Source organism: Asparagus officinalis, chromosome 1, assembly GCF_001876935.1.
Source record: "Asparagus officinalis chromosome 1, Aspof.V1, whole genome shotgun sequence".
NCBI lineage: Eukaryota > Viridiplantae > Streptophyta > Magnoliopsida > Asparagales > Asparagaceae > Asparagus > Asparagus officinalis.
This window is the reverse complement of record NC_033794.1, coordinates 82225097-82244133: the sequence shown is the minus strand read 5'-3', so window position 1 is coordinate 82244133 and position 19037 is coordinate 82225097.

Sequence of the window (19037 nt, the reverse complement as noted above, 5' to 3'; positions counted from 1 at the left end):
GATTAAGAAGACTGCCCATCGGCAACGTAAACTTTCCCCTCTACTTGAAGAGGGATCTACCCAAGACTTTCCCGCTGGCGAGGGAGGTAAAATCTCATTCTTGTCTCTCTTTTTTTTATCTTCAAATATAGAATCTTATTTATTCTTTTGCTATTGCAGTGGAGCCAGAAGAAGAAGGAGAAATCCTGTCTGAGCCTTCTTCTCCCGGTTTAATGGATGTTGATGAATCCAGTTTCACTCAACAGGTACATAGAGCGATGGGTGAAGAACCCATCAGCTTGGGCACCACTGTTCCTTCAGCTACTGCATCGACCTCTCCAACCATTGATACAGGTACAGATGTTTTCTCATTTGGGGGGCATTTCCGGGAGATAAGTGAATCGGAACATGTTCCTCTTCTACTAACTTGTGCGCTTTATCTTCTTTTAGTTAAACTAAAGGAGGTGGGTACGAGTAGTAGTGCCACAGACCCCGCAACCATTATCGAAGGTAACCTTGGTTTTATTTGCCCTGATTCCTTCATACTCTTACACATGTATTGACGAGTCTTTCCGTCTCCTAGATATTCCCGCTAATGAGCCAAAAGATCAGGAAGTTATTCCTGATATGGAGATTGGAGAATTCAACGAACGGGATTTTAATCTTGATATTTCTGAAGATGACCACCAGCGCATCTCTGATTTATTATCAGCTCCAGATCTGACTGCTACCACAGGACCAACTACTAGAGTTGATTCTACTAAAGTAGGCACATCAGAAGGTATATACTTTCCGACTTAAGTCTTCAATTAAGCTCTTATTTCTTCATCTTTGTGATTAAATAAGGATTTTAGATGTAGGACCAACGAGTGAAGTTGATGCATCTACTATCATCGGTGCATGCGACCAACCTGAAGGCCTAGGTTTCCTGCTTTTAACAGGTCCCCCGGCTAGAGTTGAACCATCATCTACCGTTCCTCCGACCTCTGATATTATCGAAGCTGAACTTGTTGCGCCTTCTGATCCGACTCTAGTTGTTCATGAAGTTGGAGGGTCGAAGGCTACCGTGGAAGAGCACTTTACTGCAACTTCGTCTCAACTTGGTACGTTTCTCCTTTAATATATCTCGTAGTTGGATTCATACTTGTAGAGTGTTTATTCATCCCTTTTCTCATTTATAGAACTTGTTCCTCAAGAGTTTGTCGATTTGGACCCGAAGCCATTAGGGGCTTTAGATGAGCAACCATCTGGTGTAGTGGATCAACCGGCGAGCGTTATTCCTGAACAAATCCCAGTTGTTATAGAGCCCGTTACAACCTCAACAAGCTAAGGTAACTCGGTTGTGAAGTCTTCCAGCGAGCGTACATATTTTTGTACTTATTTCATTTGTTCTCTTTGCAGTTCTTTCTTCATCATTGTCCGAACGTATTCAAGCTTTATTGGCAGATGAAAATCCGGATAAAGTCGTCATTTGCGCCGACGTCCAAAGTTTTGTCCTTTTCTTAAACATCATGGTTGATCGAATTCTCCTTAAAGGTTCACCCTTCGAATATTTTAGGAAATCTCTCGATCGCCATGTATCAGGAATTAGGGAACACGGATACACTGAATTATCCGAGTCGATCGAAGCTCATCTAGCTGCCCTTGAACAACATATTGAACATCTGCAGAATCTTCGTGTTAATGGCGCGCCCTCTTATATTGCTCCTCGAATAGACTCGAGATTGCAGGCATGGCGCGATTTTCATAAATCCGCTGAATCTGAACTTTAAATGCTGAAAGCTCGCATTGATCAACTCAGGGTGAGCGTTGCCAAGAAGACACAAATCAAAGTAGACCTATATCGTGACTTGGAGTCGCGTCGGGCAGAGATAGCCCAGCTAGAGGAGCAACTTGCCAAAGCTAGGGATGCTCTTGAAGTTTTAGAGTCTGATTTAGCAGAGGTAACTCGAGCCGAGGTGGATCTATTTCGACAGTTGAATCTTCAAGACAAGATTTTTGCTGACAAGGAGTAAGAAGCTGCCAAAATTCGAAGCGTTGATGAAGAAAACTTTAAAGCCAACCTGATACCTGAGCTCGAACTGGCTTATGTGACAGAGCTCTCCCAATTAGAGGACGAACTCCGCCGTTACAAATTATTGTAATTTGAGAACATATATTTTCCATAGCTCTGTTTGAACTCTTTTGGTAAATATAGTGAACTCTTTTGCTCATTGAGATTTTATTATGATTACTCATTCTTGTTTAGAATAAATTACCATAATACTTATAGGATTTTTTGGCAAATCCTTAGCCATCAACGGATTTGATATGTCTTTACCGATTACCGTTTGAATCAGGCTAGTATGTGAATTATCTAAGTCCATTTCACATATAACGTTACGCTAAAAGAATTAAACTCTTTTAGACTTTAAACTACAATATTGAATATGTAGGCTACATGTGTTAGATGTAGGCTTATCTCTAATAAGGGATTGAGATAACGTCCCCCATGCATGAACGACATGGATTTTAAAATATAAATAGGTTGTGTTTCCTATATAGGATAACGAACCCGATAATATAAAGAAAGAATTGAGTATTTTATCTTTCAATCTCTTGTTTGTTGGTAGAGATAAACCCAAAATCGGAGAAGAAGAATTTTATATTCTATTTCCCGGTCTCTTGTTTGTTGGTAGAGATGAACCCAAAATCGGAGAGGAAGAATTTTATACTCTATCTCCTGGTCTCTTGTTTGTTGGTAGAGATAAACCCAAAATCGGAGAGGAAAAATTTTATATTCTATCTCCTATTGCAAAAGAAACTCAAAGTGGGATCTCCACTTAGAGAATCTGGACTGGTTTGGATAATCCTAACTGTCATAAGGTTTGATTATTCAATTCAAAAGTGGATCTTTCGTTCACAAAATGAATCGAAAGGAGATTTTGGTTGTGGTCCTAACTGTAGTAAGGTTTGACCAAGTGAGAGTTGTGAGACGATCCTAACTGTAGGAATGTTTGATCGCTCGATTTGTGGGCCTCTCGTTCATTGAAGGAATCGAGAGGGGATTTTGGCTTTGGTCCTAACTGTTTAAAGGTTTGACCAAATAAGGGTTTGAGACGATCCTAACTGTTTAAAGGTTTGATCGTTCAGTTTGTGGACCTCTCGTTCATAAAAGGAATCGAGAGGGGATTTTGGTTTTGGTCCTAACTGTTCAAATGTTTGACCAAGTGAGCATTGGAAGTTTAAAGGATTTTAATCCATGACAGATTTTGGTGTACCCTTCGTCGATCGATTTGATCGGTGAAGGGTTTTGTGAGGAAAGATTAACTGTTTACAGATTTGAATCTCATCTTAACAAAAGCTGTAACAGAACTTTATGATAATAAAAAACATATTATTTAAAAGATCAGTTTCATATTTAGAACAATTAACTGATCTCGGGTTATCCCGAAATATCCTATACATGATTCTCTAGGAACTTCCCGTTTTGCATAGGTTATCCTGAACGTATTACGGATAATATTTTTTCAGGAACTTCCTATTTATTAGCATCATTAATTTACTTTCATCCTGAGTAATCAGGCGGTAAGCACCGTTTGAATAGACTGTTTCTATTACAAACGGTCCTTCCCATTTGAGTTCAAATTTTCCTTTCTTCTTGGAGTTAAGGATCATAGGCCGTCTTTCAGCTAGGACCAAATCTCCTTCTTTAAAACTCCGTTGTCGAACCTTTTTGTCGAAAGCTCGGGAAATTCTAGCTTGGTAGAACTCAATATGCTGTTGAGCTTCTAAGCGCTTTTCGTCGAGTATCTCGAGTTCTTCGAGATGTTTTTGATGTTGTTCTTCGGTTGTCATCTGGGTTACGAGAGCAATCCAAAGAGATGGAATTTGTATTTCCAATGGAAGAATGGCTTCACATCCGTATACCAACGAATACGGGGTCGCTCCCGTCGGTGTACGTATTGTGGTACGATAGGCCCATAGAGCCGCGCCAAGCTTGTCATCCCAATCTCGTTTATTAGTTTTCACGAGTTTTGACAAGAGCTTTATGATTGTTTTATTGAAGGCTTCAGCCAATCCATTTGCTGTGGGATTGTAAGCCGTCGACGAAATATCCTGAATTTTGAACTTCTCACAAAACCTGATGAAGGCGTTGCTGATGAATTAAGGACCGTTGTCATGTATGATTCGTCTTGGGACACCATGCCGGTAGATGATATGGTGTTTGATGAATGCAATAACGTTACTCATTTTAACTTCTCTGAGCGGAATCGCTTCAGCCCATTTGGAAAAGTAGTCAGTAATTGCTAGGATGAACCGATCACCTTTGACTGATGGGGGATTTATAGGACCAACAATATCCATTCCCCAGGTCTCAAACAGCCATGACGTTGCTGATGGGTGTAGATGCTCTGGAGGCTGGTGCATATAATTTGCATGTAATTGACATACTTGATATCGTCGGGTGTAGTCAACTGCATCCTTTACCATAGTTGGCCAATAATATCCAATTCTCCTAAGTCGGTCGTAGAGTTTAGGACCGGGTTGATGTGCACCACACGTCCCATCATGCGCCTCTTTGAGTGCTTGTTCTGCTTCCTTATTGGATAGACAACGGAGTAATAGACCGTCGTACGACCATCGGTACAACATTTGTGATTCAGCGTTGTAGTAAAATCTCGGTGCTCTCCGCCGAATCGAATCCCTTTCTTTCACATCTTCAGGTAAGATACCGTGTAGGACATAATCAATAATAGGGAAACGCCAATCTCAAACTTCGGGTTCAACTCTTGTTGAATATGCTTCTTTGGCAACCGAATCGTAGATCGGAATAATAAGTTGGTGAGTTCTTACCGTAATTAATTATTCTGTCTCGGGAGGCTGAGCCAGAGATACCGACAATGCCGACAATGCGTCTGTGTATGTATTTTGGAGACGCGGAACATACTCGATGAAAAATTCTTCAAACGAGTTTGCCATCTCAATGGCCACCTGGTGGTATGGAATCAGGTCTCGATTTCTGACTTCATACTCTCCTCGAATCTGATTAACTACCAATTGAGAATATCCAAAAGCTTCAAGGTATTCGACCCCCAGCTCTTTGGCAAAATTGATTCCAATTATCAATGCATTGTACTCGGCTACATTATTAGAGCATGGTTCGGTCAACGAGTATGCTCTAGGTAAGACATGCTTTCCCGGGAAAACTAAAACGACCCCCACTCCTGAGGAGATTTTAGAACATCTGGGTGCGCTTGCCACGTTGGTTGCTTGGGAAGCCCTATCGAAATATAATTGCCACACTCGTTGATGTGAGGTGATATTAACTTCGTGAGTTTTATCCGGCAGATCGTCGTACAACTCCACTACAACTTTCGTAGGGTTTTCCGCCAAAAGATCGCAAATAGCTCGTCCCTTAACTGATTTTTGTTGCTTGAAGTACAGGTCATATTGCGATAATAGTAGAGCCCACCTGGCTAAACGCCAATTCATGGAGGCCGGTTGGGTCATGAATACCCGGATTGGGTTTATGTTGGAAATGACATAAATTGTCTGTCCGACCAAATAATGTCGTATTTTTTGGATTGCGAATACCAAGGCAAGGCATTCCTTCTCAATCATCGGATAACGAGACTCATCTCCTACTAATGTACGACTCAGATAATACACAGCTTGTTCGTGACCGTTATCGTCGTCTTGTGCGAGTAATGCACTTAACGAATGGCTCGTCGCTTTGACATAAATCAAAAACAGTCTGCATGATTTCGGTGCAACGAGAATAGGTGGATTCGCCAGATATTTCTTAATATCTTCGAATGCCTTTTGGCATGCTTTATCCCAAACGAACGACACGCCTTTCTTCGCAAGTTTAGAGAACGGTTGACATTTTCCAGACAGATTTGATATAAACCGACGGATATATGCCAATCGACCTTGCAACCCTCTGAGTTCTTTAAGATTCCTCGGGGGTTGTAATTCATGTATCGCCTTAACCTTATCAGGATTGATATGAATACCTTTTGTGGTGACGACGAATCCAAGAAATTTACCGTTGGACATTCCAAGGAATGATTTAGTCGGATTCATCTTTAACTGATGAGTCCTCATGAGATCGAACGTCATCTTCAAATCTTTAATGTGGTCATTTTTATCACGACTCTTAACGACCAGGTCATCAACATAGCACTCGACGGTCTTCCGAAGGTGCTCTTGAAAGATCTTCGTCATTACTCGTTGGTACGTAGCACCAGCGTTCTTCAAACCAAAAGGCATAATAGTGTAACAGAAGACACCAAGGGGTGTTCTGAATGATGTATGCTTTTCATCGTCTGGGTGCATTTTGATCTGATTATACCCCAAAAATCCATCCATAAACGACATTCTCTCGAACCCGCATGTGTTGTCAATAATGACATATGTAATTGGTAGAGGAAAGTCATCTTTAGGACAGGCTGTATTTAGATCTTTAAAGTCAATGCAGATTCTGATCTTTCCGTTCTTTTTAAGAACTGGAATGATATTGGCCAACCATTCAAGATGTTGTTCTTCTCTGACAAAACCCGAATCAATTAGTTTCTTGACTTCAGCTTCTATTGCCTCCATAATCTGCGGACGAAACCGTCTTTGTTGTTGTTTGACAGGTTTGACATCCGGTTTAATGTTAAGGCTGTGCATTGCTACATTTGGATCGAGTTCTGGCATATCTTCATAATTCCAAGCGAAAACGTCGATATACTCTCTAATGAGGGCGACTAATTCTTCTTTTTCATCTGACGGAAGATCACCACTAATAAATATAGGTTTCGGGTTACTTTCGTCACCCATATTAACTTGGATTTTTTTATCCTCGGTAGGAGGTTCCCTTTGCTCAAATCGATCACCGTATTGGATATTTATGTAATGCATCCAAGGATCTTCCCAAATGGGTAACTGATCATCTCCTTCTGTTGTGGAAGGATCAATTGTCGCCATGTTCGACATTAGGGTTTTGAATCTTTCTCCAATGCTCACGTCAGAATCCCAGGTTGAAGCATCGGATGAATGCCCACTCTTATTTATTAGTTGGCTAATAATCTGTTGGCCATATTCGTCATCAGATGACGAAGCATAACCCAGACCCCTTTTATGATTGTAATAATTATCCGGTTTTCCTTTTGGTACATAAGCGGGATGGGTGGAACCCTGACACCTTGACCAAAATGAAGACCTTCACCAAGCGAGAGGTCATAACCTTGGCTCGTCATGTAACCATTCGCTTGTGAACTGTACCGAGAGAAATGTCGCCCGGGTTCTTCTTCATCCGAATTAATATTCAAGAAAAGATCTGGAGTAGGGGATGATTCCCCTTTTCCAAAGACTATTTCTTTTTCACCCCCTTTTTTTGCGGGTAGGATCATAGTCGTTCCGGATGAACTTTGGATATGTTTCGTTGTCGTACAAGACGAACGAAGTGGCATATATAGACTAGGGTCGTCATACAATTCTTGCATTACATCATCGAGACAACGCGAGTATTCTAAATCATTGTTTATTATTTCATCGGCAAGCTGCCAGTTACAAATTTCATCCGACGAATTACCACCATCAAGATCGATTACAAGAGGTTCAATGTCATTTAGCACAAGACCTTCACTATAATCGAGCCCAGCTTCGGTATCAGCTTCTTCTCCGCTGTCCGTACCATGGGCCGATGGTTCAGTATCGGATTCAGCACCATAAAGAAGGGAGTCAGTAAAGTAGTTTTCTAACCCCTTGAATGGTTGCTTATCCGCGACCACCGTCTTGACCTCATCATTAGTGTCGACATATTTCAGACACTGATGGAGGGTAGAGGGAACTATAAGATTACTGTGAATCCATGGACGACCCAACAGTAAATTATAGAAAGTTTCGGCATCAATTACATAGCAGGTGACTTCAGACTTCAAGTCTCCGAGTTGACACTTCACCCGGATTTTTCCTAACGGTCTTGACCCACTAGTGTTGAATCCATAGATGACAGTTCCCGTGGAGGCTAGCTTGCTGGCAGGAATTCCGAGGTGGTACATCAACCGAAGTGGCATGATGCTAACAGCGAAACCCGGATCAACTTGAATCCGGTTGACAACGCTCGAGCCAATATATCCGGTGAAATATAGAGGTCTATCATGTTTCGAATTCCTGACTTGCATATCTTCTTTAGTGAAAGCGATGCAAGGAAATTTCGTGGCTGCCAAGTTGCAGTGTTGAATTGACGATTATGGCTCCTCAGAGATCGGCTTAATCTGGGTAAGAAATACCTCAGAATCGGCTAAGGCTTCCTGCAAAGCTTCCCTGGTATCCTTTGAAAGACGCAGTAATTCGTACAATGTGATCCTTGCTGGGATGTTAGCCAATTGAGTCATGATATCGAAGCGGTATGGAGTATTCGAGCTTTCCGGTTTATCTCGTCCAATCGGTCGATTGAAACGAGACTGCTTCGGAACTTGAACCTCTTTATGTTGGGGTTCCTTCTCTTTTTGTTTAGCCGGTTGTTGCGGCTTCCCAGCAGCTACAGGAGGAGTTGCAACTACCCCCAGTTCCATAAGCGTTTTAGCATTTGGGTTAGAGATTTCAGGATATTTATAATGGTATTCATTCCCACCTCTTGTAGCGAAAGATTCTTTCTCTTCTTCAGAAAGCGGTAAAGCTGGAATCTCTTCGTCATTCTTCTCAGGAATTGCCGAGGCTCCATAACAGGACTTCTCTTTTCCCTTGCTGTTTAATTTCTTCTTCGATGTGGATGTCATCCACTGTTCATCTTCAAGCAAATCCGGATGAACCCAAAGGATTTCGCCGTTGGGGGTTGTGTGAGATACAAGCCCTTTTTGGCGCTGTCCATGAGGGTCATCGTTGATGGTCTGCATCTTGACCTTTGATACTGGTTCGGCTTGAAACCAGGATAAATGAACCGATCCGAAGCTAATAGACACCGCATTTTCACCTACTTTCTTCTCTTTCGGCTTTGGTGTCACGATACCAACATCGATTAAGGTTTGTATTTTGTCTTTTAAGACATAACACGCCTTAGTGGGATGGTGGACTCTGTTCGCGGGAAAATTCGTTGCTTTCTTCATCATTGATTCCATTGCAAATTCTTGTAATAGTTTATCGATTACAAAGATCCGGTCTTTTTATAAGATCCGGTTACAACGAAAATCAAAAATAAAGAAAATTAAAAATTACAACTTTTTCTCCTTATTTGTCGAACGAATCGCAAGATCCTGTTTTGCGGTCTCTTGCTTGTGTGGGTTCTATCTACGCAGTACAATGGGTATTATTTCACCAAGGAAATAATAGCCGGGGAGGATTGTTTCACCAAGGAAACAATCGTCCAAATCTCGGGATCTAAGACCAAGCTTAGATCCGGAGTACGTCTGCGTAGATCTGAGATACGGTCCTCTCGAACACCTGCCTTTTTTGGCTTTGACGATCGTTGAGCACCAGATCTGGAAGAGTGAGTCCCCGAAGTCCCAAAGCTCCAATCTTTTTTAAGTTTTGAGTCTTGAATCCGGCAGAGCTTCGCCTCCAAATTTTCCAACCTTTCAAAATGAACAAGGGGGTGGCCTATTTATAGGCTACCCTCACTGTGCCTTGGGCACAGGGTGGCCGGCCACAAGTGGCTCGGCGGCCACCGAGCCACCTATAGGTGGCTCGGCCACCCGTTGACCCTAGGGTTTCGAATGTCGTTGGATGCTCAAGTCACGAGACCAACTAATGAAGCTGATGCGTCAGTGACTCTCGTATTTATAGGATTTTTGGCAAACCCTCAGCCATTAACGGGTTTGATGAGCCTTTACCGACTACCGTTTGAGTCGGGCTAGCATGCGGATTGTTCAAGTCCGTTCCGCATGTGACGTTAAGCTAAAAGAGTTAACCCTTTTAGTGCTACGATATTGAATACGTAGACTTCGTCTTTCTCACGGGAATAGACTACCCGGCGACGCGTGTTAGGCGTTGACTTTAGGGTTTTTGGCTAACCCCCAGCCTTCAACGGGTTTGATTAGCCTTTACCGACTACCGTTTGAGTCGGGCTAGCATGCGGATTGTTCAAGTCCGTTCCGCATGTGACGTTAAGCTAAAAGAGTTAACCCTTTTAGTGCTACGATATTGAATACGTAGACTTCGTCTTTCTCACGGGAATAGACTACCCGGCGACGCGTGTTAGGCGTTGACTTTAGGATTTTTTGGCTAACCCCAAGCCTTTAACGGATTTGATTAGCCTTTACCGACTACCGTTTGAGTCGGGCTAGCATGCGGATTGTCTAAATCCGTTCCGCATGTAACGTTGTGCTAACGGAATGAACTCCTTTAGACTCGCGCTATGATGTCGAATACATAGGCTTTACCATTTGTTACGGGAATAGGCTACCCGGCAACGTGTATTAGACGTTGACTTATCCCTACTTAGGCTTCGGGATGAGATACCCCAGAATCGAACTCTGGTGTCTTTTTCTACGGCGAAAGACTAAACCGGCGACGCGTGTTAGGCGTCGGCATATCCTTTCTTAGGATTCAGGATGAAATTCCCCATGCGTGTAAGGCATGGATTTTGGTGTTATTAATAACAACCTGCCACAATGTTGAATATGTGGACGGGTGTTCTTTTTAACGGTTAAGAACTAACCGGCAGCGCGGGTTAGGCACAGACTTATCCTTGCTTAGGTTTCAGGATAGAATACCCCAGAATCGAACTCTGGTGTCTTTTTGTACGGAAAAAGACTAAACCGGCAACGCGTGTTAGGCGTTGACTTATCCCTACTTAGGATTCGGGATAAAATTCCCTGTACCTGTGAGGCACAGATTTTGGGATTTGAAAAAGGTGGTGTCTTCTCTTGGGGCAAAGACGAACCCGAAATGGGAGAGGAAGAATTTTATATTCTATCTCCCGATGCTGAAAAGAAGAATTTTATATTCTATCTTCAGCTGGAAAGGAAACTCGAGGTGGGATCTCCACCCCCAGAATCCGGAAAGGTGAAACTGAGAGTGGGATCTCCACTCCGAGATTCAAAAAGATTCAGATAACCCTAACTGTCGGAAGGTTTGATTACTGAACTAAAGATGAATTTCTCATTTATCGAGAGTGAATTATGGTTTTGACCCTAACTGTAGGAAGGTTTGGCCAAACAGGAGTTTGAGGTGACCCTAACTGTAGGAAGGTTTGATCACTCGATTTGAAAGTGGACCTCTCGTTCATTGGAGGAATCGAGAGGGGATTTTGACTGTGGTCCTAACTGTAAGAAGGTTTGACCAATGGAAGGTTTAAGACGATCCTAACTGTAGGAAGGTTTGATCGCTCGATTTGTGGACCTCTCGTATTTGTGGACCTCTCGTTCATTGGGAGAATTGAGAGGGGATTTTAACTGTGGTCCTAACTGTAAGAAGGTTTGACCAATTGGGTACTTTACGTCCAGACTCTAACAGAGAGAGTGTTGAGTGCACAGACACAGTGAGAACTTGAATGGGAGTCCTTATTCATTACATTGCTGTGGTTTTGGGAACTTCCCGTTACATAAATCGTCCACCCCCAGTTTCCTCTGCGGAACTGGTTCGGACATTATTATCAGTTAACTAACCGGGTTATCCTTAAGAATATTAGCTTAATATTCTCCAGGAACTTCCCGTCAAAAGTGGGGAAACAGTTTAGACTCATATACCTATTGGAGTATCAGGGAGTAGTTTAGCCTCTTATACCGGTCGGAGGATTGAGAAACAGTTTATACTCGTATACTCTTTGGAGTTTGTAAGGAAGCAGTTTAACCTCATGCACCTGTTGGAGGAATTGAGAAACAGTTTATACTCGTATACTCTTTGGAGTCTTGCCGTTCTCAATTGGCTTACCTTAGCGTTGGCTTCAACCAAGGTCTGAATGCTATTCTTGAGAGCAAAGCAATCCTTGGTGGGATGAACGACCCTCCTGCGTTAACCCTAGGGTTTTGAATGTCGTTGGATGCTCAGGTCACGAGACCAACTAATGAAGCTGATGCATCGGTGACCTCCGTATTTATAGGATTTTTGGCAAACCCTCAGCCCTCAACGGGTTTGAGAAGCCTTTACCGACTACCGTTTGAGTCGGGCTAGCATGCGGATTATGTAAATCCGTTCCGCATGTGACGTTGTGCTAAGAGAGTTAACGCTCTTAGTGCTACGATATTGAATACGTAGACTTCGTCTTTCTCACGGGAATAGACTACCCGGCGACGCGTGTTAGGCGTTGACTTTAGGGTTTTTGGCTAACCCCCAGCCTTCAACGGGTTTGATTAGCCTTTACCGACTACCGTTTGAGTCGGGCTAGCATGCGGATTGTCTAAATCCATTCTGCATGTAACGTTGTGCTAAGAGAGTGAATTCTCTGAGACTTTGTGCTATGATGTTGAATACATAGGCTTCGCCATTGTTACGGGAATAGGCTACCCGGCAACGTGTATTAGACGCTGACTTATCCCTACTTAGGCTTCGGGATAAAATACCCCCAGACTGGTATTCTGGTGTCTTTTTCAATCAGTAAAAGACTAAACCGGCGACACGTGTTAGGTGTCGACATATCCTTTCTTAGGATTCAGGATGACATTCCCCATGCGTGTAAGGCATGGATTTTGGTGTTATTAATAACAACCTGTTGTTTGCGGAAAAAGTTGCTGTATTCATTGCTGCATTCATTACAACTTTAATCGTTACAATGAAACAAAAAGATAGCCTTTTTATAAGACTCTTACACAATGAAAACAAAAGAAATACAACTCTTTTCAAACAAACGCAAGATCTGTTCATCATCTCTTGCTTGCGTGGGTCTTTTGCCTGTGACGGGGATGTTGATATCCGTGGACCACCGGGGCACTCAGATCTGGTCCGAGAAAATCGGGCAGAGCTTCGTCTATCCACGAGGGGATTTAGAAACTCTGAACAGAGCTTCGTCGATCCGCGTGAGATCTAGAAGCTTAAAGCGTCAATCTCGGCTAAAGCGAGATATGAGCTCTTCTTAGTATTAACGCCAAGGGCTAATACTAAGGATTGGACGGGGAATGGGTGATGAAGACTGATGTAGACCTCTCCTCCTCGGTTGAAGCGCATTACCAGAGATCACCCCCAAATGCGATTTGAAGTAAATCAAATGCTGGGTAGGTGAACCCATCCCATTAAACGGCGTGAAGTTAATTAGATTAAACTTCGCCGGATATGGGATCGATTCCCATTCTCTTGGGTATGGGCAAGGAATGCCTGTTTTCTTCGTCTCTTGAGCGGAAATTAGTGTGTTGATTTTGCTCTCGAGGTTCTTGATCTTCAGGTTTTCGCCGGTTTCTTCGCCAGCATTCTCATTACCACCCCCTGCGTTGACGGGAGGATCATTGGTGTTACGAGCATTTGTATCCTCATCTTCCACATTAATCGGGTTACGATGATTCTGCTCGCCTTGTTGGTTCGCCAATGCTTGGATCTGTTGGTCATGCATTTCTCTCATCTGCTGCATGGCCATCTCCATCTCAAATTTGAAACTTTCTTTCTGCTTAGCCAAAGCGTCTTCAAGCATCTTGGCCATCTGCTCCGCACTTATCATCAGGGCCTCGCGGGGTTGTCCCTCGCTGGATACTGTATTATCTGATGCCACCGCGGAGCCGGCATCAGATTCTTCATCTTCTGAAGGGCGTCTTGTCCGAATCCTACCATAAGTTGCTCGCTCTATGGTTCCGGACTGCAGACGGGTTCTAGGTCGGGAGGCTCTTAGAATCGACTCGAAATCTTCTCGTGCCGATGTCCCTTTGCTCGTCATGTTGGTGGTGACCCTCGGAAATTCTCCGTCTTCAATCACCCTTCTTCTTCGTTGGAAGCGCCTAGGCCTTGGTTTTGGCGTTTCCGCATTGAGTCTTTCAAAAACTGAAACTCTTTCGGGGACCGCCTTGATGCAGTTGCATTCGGACAATACCGCCCGAATGAGTTTGGAATAGGGGCATTGAGTTTCCTGTTCTCGGGGATTCCTCTTCCTGGTTCTATTCGTACCCCCAGCACGATAGTACAACTCGTCATTTTGACAGTCGGAGTAACCTATCGTGTGCGGGCACGACTTCTCAGGTATAACACTATCACTATCAGATGATAATGTTTCCATCTGAGGTTGGATTGCCTTCTTTGGGCTTTCAAAAGTTACACGCCTCGAAATGTGCCTTTGTGGGCGCGAGTCTTCAGCGTGCTCTTGGACTTCGATGCGCAAGTTGGTGAGCGCAGCTGCCTTGAGTTCTTTGTTATACTGGAGGTGACGGCGACCCCCAGCGTGTTGAGTCGTTCTGGGCTTCTTCATCGGGCCCAAACGCTCGTGAACTGGAGCTTTGCCTCTCTCGTTGGGAATTGGACCGAGGCGCTCCAAGACTGGCTTTCTCCTTCGGGAGGATTCTGCATGATCTCCCGGAGTAGCTATGGGAATTCTCAGCGACTTAGCTTGGTTCGCCGGAGGGTGAATTTTGGTTGGAGGCTGCAGTTGCTGCTTTTTGGTCTGAACCGCCGCTTCAGACTTCGGCCTCCGAACTTTGCGAGTTGGTGACGGCTTCTTGGCCACTTCTTTCTGCAACTTTCTACGGGCTTCTTCGGCTTGAGCCCGTGCCTGCGCTGATAGTGCGCGGCGCTTGCGAATGCGCTCCTCCAGCGTCGATCGGTTCCGTTTGACACGGACCCATTCCATTGTTGGCGGCTTGGAAGAGGCGCCGTTCATCTGTTGTTGAGGCTGTTTGCCTCTCTTGTTCTTCAGATCCACGTTGTAGCGGATCCCGTCAACTGACTCCATGGCCTTTGCGAATCGTTTCGCAAGGCGTTGACGTTGCCTTTGGCGGGCTCTCTTCGAGAGAGTCACCACGCCCCCTGCGGCAGAAGGGTTGGCCAGAGCAGATCTGACCTGGTTGGAAACTGGAGGAATCTCACCCGATGCGACTTTGGCATCAAACGGGGCGAGATCTTCGTTGGTGGCTTCGACTTCTTCATACCAACGAACCTTTCTCCTGGAGGAGAATTTGGACTTCTTGGACTTGCGTGGGGAGGTCGATCTAGACGAGGACAAGTATTCCTCGAACTTAGTTTGGTCGAATTCGTACTCGACCTCCTCCATGACCGGAATTGAAATCCGCGGTTGCGACGCATCGATCTCGTCAGCGAGATCGGTGGCTCCCACTGTGGTCGCCAGATTGTTCGCGGGAAAATTCGTTGCTTTCTTCATCATTGATTCCATTGCAAATTCTTGTAATAGTTTATCGATTACAAAGATCCGGTCTTTTTATAAGATCCGGTTACAACGAAAATCAAAAATAAAGAAAATTAAAAATTACAACTTTTTCTCCTTGTGAACATCAATCTTTTTTAAGTTCCGAGTCTCCAATCCAGCAGGGCTTCGCCTCTCCAAATTTTCCAACCCTTGAACAAATGAACCAAGGGGGCCTATTTATAGGCTCCCTTTACTGTGCCCGCGAAATGACAACTGTCGGCCACCTCTGGGTGGCCGCGAAATGACAACTGTCGGCCACCTCTGGGTGGCCGCGAAATGACAACTGTCGGCCACCTCTGGGTGGCCGCGAAATGACAACTGTCGGCCACCTCTGGGTGGCCGCGAAATGACAACTGTCGGCCACCTCTGGGTGTTGTGGTTTTTGCCGTTTTTTCCGGTCTCGTGATTCGGTTGATTTAGATCCCGATTTGGCAGTAAATCTGATTCCTGATTTGGCAGTAAATCTGGATCCTGATTAGGCAGTAAATCTGATTCCTGATTTGGCAGTAAATCTGGATCCTGATTAGGCAGTAAATCTGATTCCTGATTTGGCAGTAAATCTGGATCCTGATTAGGCAGTAAATCTGATTCCTGATTTGGCAGTAAATCTGGATCCTGATTAGGCAGTAAATCTGGATCCTGATTAGGTAGTAAATCTGATTCCTGATTTGGCAGTAAATCTGGATCCTGATTAGGCAGTAAATCCGATTCCTGATTTGGCAGTAAATCTGGATCCTGATTAGGCAGTAAATCCGCTTCTGAATCTGAGTCCGAAACCGATCTTGATTCGATCGTGATTCGTCCGAGTATGCCCTTGGTTGGATGACTCGTTGACTCTTCGAACACTTGGCTTGATCCCGCATGCGAATGGACGTATTCTGTTGCTTGCGTGCGATTAGTCAATCTCGTTGCCTCGTTGGTTTGTCGGTTTGTGCCGAGCTGAGCTAAGGGACCTATAAGCAATTTTATATGCCTACAGACTCTTCTGTGATATGCACAATACTTTGGGTCATTAGTCTTCGTTGCTTCTTCTTGATTTGTAACCGGTGGAAGCTTGATCTTGTTGTTGTCTAATAAATACTTGAAGATAACTGGTACTTCATCATCCTTAAAAGAATACTCCTTCGGGAATCTAGGCTCTGAAGTCTTAGGTTGCCTCAGAGGTTGTTGATTCTGATTTGGCACCAGTTGGAAAGATGATTGTTGCGGCTGTTGCGGCTGTTGTGATGTTTGATGAGCATCGACAGCTGCCGCGGACCCTCTTCCTCTGCCTCGAGAATTAAAATTCTGTTTTTGAGTATTAGCTGGTGGCAAACCCCTCTCTAAGTTCTTCCTCTTGAGAAAGCGTTCGGCTTGCTCACCTCTCACTTTCAATTCTTTTCAAGTTTTAGAGGGCACAACCCCCATTACCTTTAATACATCCAATGACAAGTTATTGTGACATGACTGTAGGATGAACTCTTCTGTGAGTGAATCTCGACAATTCACTGTTTTGTTCCGGAATCGTTTGACGAAAACATCAACCGACTCCCCGTCCTTCTGCTTCTCATCCAACAAGGTGCCAATTGAGACCTCCGTGTCGTCGTCGAAGAAATTGGTGAGGAACAATCCTTCCATATCTTCCCAGCTAGTAATACTCCCGGGTTTGAGACGTCGGTACCAATCGAAGGCAGGCCCGCGAAGGGTTCCTACGAATGACCGGACCATCAAGGCTTCGTTTCTGGATATTGTGCCGAGATGCGACTTGAAATAAATCAAGTGCTGAGTGGGTGAACCCCTGCCATCAAAAGGAGTAAAGTTAATCAAATTAAACTTTGAGGGATAAGGAATCAGATCCCACTCCCTCGGGTACGAGTATGGAATGCTTGTTTTCTTCACTTCCTAGGCCGTCATCAGAGCATTGACCTTGCTCTCAAGATCTTGCATCTTCTTGTCTTCTTCCTCACTCTTCTTTAAGTAAATTTGAGGAGGTTGAGTGGATGATTTGGTCGGACCGCTTCCGGAATTGTCTTTATCCAGAGGATGATCGGCAAAAATGGTCTCGTCTTCTTCGTCATCGTCCTCAGTCGTACGTACAGGCCTGGCGTTACGCTTGCTGGATTCCGCCTTTTGGCTTGATTCCGGTTGATGTTGTTGAGCTTGCAAATCTCGAATCTGCTGCATCGTCAATTCCATCTCGGTTTTGACTTCAACTCTAATTTCCTCACGTTGTTTAGCTAACGCTTCCTGTAGTATCTGTGCTAGTTGGTCTGGCGTGATCGCGAATGATTCTTTGACTCGTCCAACACTGGACGTGGTATCAACCGATGCAACGGCTGAACAAGTATCTGACAATTCCTCATCTGAAGATAATCCTTCGTGCATTTTCCTGTAATCTCGGCGTCGGCTGGCCCTTCTTTGTAGCCGTGATATCCTTTGAGAGAGACCCTGCTCAACTCTCCCCTCCGGAGAGAAATCAGGGTCAGGGTTGACTAATTGTTGTTTTCCTCTGCCGGTCATATTAATAGTGACCTCAGGGAATTCATCTTGTCGAATTACAGGTTTCTTCTTGTTGAAACGCCTCGATTTGGGTCTTGACGCTTCAGTGGAAAGTCTTTGAAATGCGGAGACTCTAGTTGAATTAGTTTTAGAGCATCCGTATTCTGTCAGCACTGCCTTAATGAGCCTCTCGCAGGAGCAGTGAGACTCGTTTTCTCGTACAATTCTTTTTCTTGAGTTATTTTTCTGATAGTACAGCTCATCGTTATTGTGATTTGAGCAACCTATCTCTTGTGTTTGAACCTTGTTAACATGCACAGGACGACTAGTCGTTGCCCCTGGGCGATCCAAGGTTGAATTCTTAAATCCACCCCCTCGCGGGAGTGGAGTCTTCATTGGTCCTAAACGAGAATGAATTGATGTTTTCTCGTTTTGGACTTGTGCAGTTCTGACGGGCGGATATTTACGACCCCCTGCGTAGGAAACCAGTAAGGGTTTATTTGCTGGGTTCGAGTGCTCTTTGATTGGAATTTTGCCTCGATCGTTAGCCAAAGGACCGAGGCGATCCGCCATTGTGACTTTAAACTTTAACAAATCAGGACTGACCCAGGGTTTCACTAGTGATGCAGCAGACGGGCCCTGAACGGATGTTTGCGGCGTCTTCGGAACCCAAACTTTACGATTCTTTGGTGGTTTTTCAGACACCACTTCCTTCTTGATTCCTTGCCTTTGTTGACGAAGGGCGCGGCACGGGCGGCCTTCACCTGACGCCTTTGTATACGTTCCTTAAGGGTTGAACGAGCCCTTTTGACGAGGGTCCATTCCTCCGTCGTAAGTTGTGCAGAAATATGATTATTTTGCCGTTGAGGCAACTGAACCACTTTATGCTTTCTCGACTCTAGGTCCGCATAATAATAGACCCCGTCGGTTTGTTGCATGGCCTTAGCCAATTGTCGAGCACGGCGCTGGCGCTGTCTCTGATGAGCTCTCTTCGTCAGCACCGGTGAATTATGATTCAACGACTCCTTAACTGGTGCGGAGTCACTTGGAGCAGAGATGTTGCAGGTAGATTCCTTAGCAACAGTTGGGCAAGAACCTTCACCTGCGGTCTTCATCGGAATTGAAGACTTGGGAACTTTCTTGGAAGAGGAAATCCTCCTGCACTTGCGAGGCGAGGAAGATTTTGAAGATGAGGATGATAGGTACTCCTCGAATTTTGCCTGATCGAACTCATATTCGATCTCTTCAGTGACTATGATCTTGATCGGTTGCGACACTGCGGCCTCGGCAGCGAGGCCGTTGGCTCCCACTATGGTCGCCAGTTTGTTTTCAGCGA